The 2,500-nt window shown below is 52.4% G+C and overlaps 1 protein-coding gene across 2 annotated transcripts in view, besides 1 other annotated feature; it reads left to right on the top strand.

The window, feature by feature from the left end:
- The window catches only part of Lrp5 (low density lipoprotein receptor-related protein 5), a 101,761-nt gene that overhangs the window by 46,585 nt on the left and 52,676 nt on the right, over positions 1–2,500 (top strand). The gene's annotated exons all lie outside the window — the stretch shown is intronic.
- Positions 479–1,754: an enhancer, noted in NCBI's record as "VISTA enhancer mm1719". NCBI's record gives its function as "enhancer in: nose[3/8]" and the evidence as "EXISTENCE:transgenic organism evidence [ECO:0001131][PMID:17130149]".

Here is a 2,500-nt window from a genome sequence, read left to right as displayed (position 1 = left end):
GCTGGACAACAGCAACACAAAGGAGGGTTTGGTTTATTCTGGCTCCCAGCTCAAGGGCCCAGCCCATCATGATGGGGATGGACAGCGGGACGGATGGCTGCAGGGCTGTGAGGCCACTGCTGCATTGCAGCCAGAAAGTGGGTGAATGCAGGAACTTAGTTTACTGTCTGAGACCCCAGTGTATGGGATGGTGCTGCCATATTCAGGGCGGGTCTCCTCTGCTCTGCTAAGCCTCTCTGGAAACACCCTCACAACACACCCAGAGATGTATCTCATTCCCAGTCCTGTCGAGCTGACCATGAAGAACGTGGCACGGTGAGGTGTAGCCTTCTTTAGCGACCTCACCAGCTGGGTTGGAGTCTCCTAGCCCTCTGCCCCAACCTTTAATTTGCCCAGGCTTAAAGCCATTCTTTCTGTGTCACCTGTGATCTTCATTAGAGGGAGGAGTGTCCATTGCCTCAGTGTTTGGGGCCTCTGCTGGGGCTGAGATAGGAGCTTTCCGATATGTTCCCAGCTCTTCCCAGCTTTGATGGAGAACTGTTTGCACTTGAGTTTCAGGTCAAGCGGCTTGTTCAAGGCTGTTTGGTAGAGAATGAAGGTGGTCACTGACATCAGGCCTTGGAGCTTACACCGACTACTGAGCCAGACTGGTGGTGTGAGTACCTGCTCAGTGGCCAGAGGGTCATGGTGGAGAGGGAAAGCAGAGGCATATAGCTGGGAACCAGTGAGAGGCTGTGACAAGAGATGGAAGAGGAAGGAGCACACCTGGGAGAGGCCTAAGATTGGCTCTGACTTGACTCTGTGCTGGACAGCGAGTAACTTTGTTGAGAGTTATGCTCTCAGCCCAGAACTCAGGCCTGGTGTCTGTGGGGCCATTCCTCATGAGCTCAGCCTTCCTGCACATGCCTGTTGGTCTGTTCGAGGTGAGCCATTCAGGCAATCACTTGGGTCTCATGTTAGGAGCAGAGCCCAAGACAGCTCTGGCCACTTCCTTTGGGCCTGTGACCCTGTGGTCATTAGGCAGGGTTTCCCAGCGTACTTCTTGGCATTAGTCTAACCACTTACCACCTAAGGGGGCAGTGGAGAAACTTAATCAATTGCTAAAAAAACAAAAAGCTCTTGGCTACCTGCCAGCCGGGAAGCCGCAAGGCCAGGCAGGGCCAGGCTGTTTACGGTCTCTCTCGGGCTGCAGAGTGAATGGAGATCTGCTCAGTCACTGCACTGCCCACGCAGCCTCGGGCCTCAGAGCTAAGGAAGAAGCTGTCCATGCCTGCTCTGGGGGAAGCTGAGGAGGAGACCAGGGCAGGAGTCATGGGGACAGAGAAGGGCTGGATCTTAGCTTTGGGTCTTGAGGAGAAAGGAGTTGGCAGGGCAGAGCCACAGAGTGGATGCCTCCCGGGCTGTGTGCAGCCTCACAGAGGGGCTGGGCCCTTTAGGGGCAGCTTGGTACCTTGGTATTGTGGTAGACTGTGTGGAAGGGCTGGGCTGTCCCCTATAGCTGTGAGATAGCAACTGCTCTGCCTGGGATCCCTGCCTTCTTTCTTGTATTAATTGGGTCTTGCCATATTCCCAAGGAAAGAGTATTAGTTTTCTTGTTGTGGTGAGGGGAAAAAACCCCTTTTCCGTGGAGAGATTAGCTTTTCAGTGCCCACAGCGCCCAGGCTCCTGCAGCAAAGGTGACTGACAAGCCTGGGCCACACCTGTAGGTGGATTGGAGTTTCGGCTCCATCCTGCCTCTTACCCTGCTCCTCCCTTTACCATACTGAGACCCCAGAAGCCAAAGCCTCCTGGCCTCGCTCGGTTCTGGCCCCAGGGAAGAAGCCTTGCACCCTGGTCGCAATGCACCCTGGTCGCATCCCTCCTAGTCTGAAACTCTTCCCGGTCTACACCTGACCCCAGTTCAGAAGCCGCCTTCCTCATGACAGGAAAAATTTCTGTTTACCTCAGAAAGGAAACCGTCAATGTAAACCAGGAGAGAAATGTAAAGTATTATGTATGTGTGTGAGTGCTTTTCTTACACGTGTGTGTACCATGTGAATGTCTGGTGCTTTCAGAGGTCAGAAGGGGTCAGATTCCCTGGAACTGGAGCTCCGAGTGTTTGTGAGCCACCATGTGGGTACTTGGTACTGAACCCAGATCTTCTGTAAGAGCAGCCAGTGCTCTTAACTGCTGTGAGTCTTTTCTCTAGCTTGATAAATAGCAACATTTAAATGACCCAGAATTCATCTGGCTGAAGCTGCTTGTAACAGGTCTACACGTTTTCCACTTTTTCCCCAACAAGTGTTTATTGGGTATTTATTTATTATTGTATTTATTTTGTGCGTACATGTGCTACAGTGCACATGTGGAGGTCAGAGAGCAACTCAAAGGCGTTGGTTCTGGCCACCACTAGGGTCCTGGAGCTTGTACGAGGTTAGCAGGCTTGGTGGTGGACACCTTTATCCACTGAGCCATCTGGCTAGCATGATTTTCACTTTCCCCATGTATTCAAGTCCAAATG

The sequence above is a fragment of the Mus musculus genome, chromosome 19, assembly GCF_000001635.26.
Source record: "Mus musculus strain C57BL/6J chromosome 19, GRCm38.p6 C57BL/6J".
Classification (NCBI taxonomy): domain Eukaryota; kingdom Metazoa; phylum Chordata; class Mammalia; order Rodentia; family Muridae; genus Mus; species Mus musculus.
Note: the sequence above shows the minus strand (reverse complement) of the source record. Positions and strands in the feature narration are given on the sequence as shown.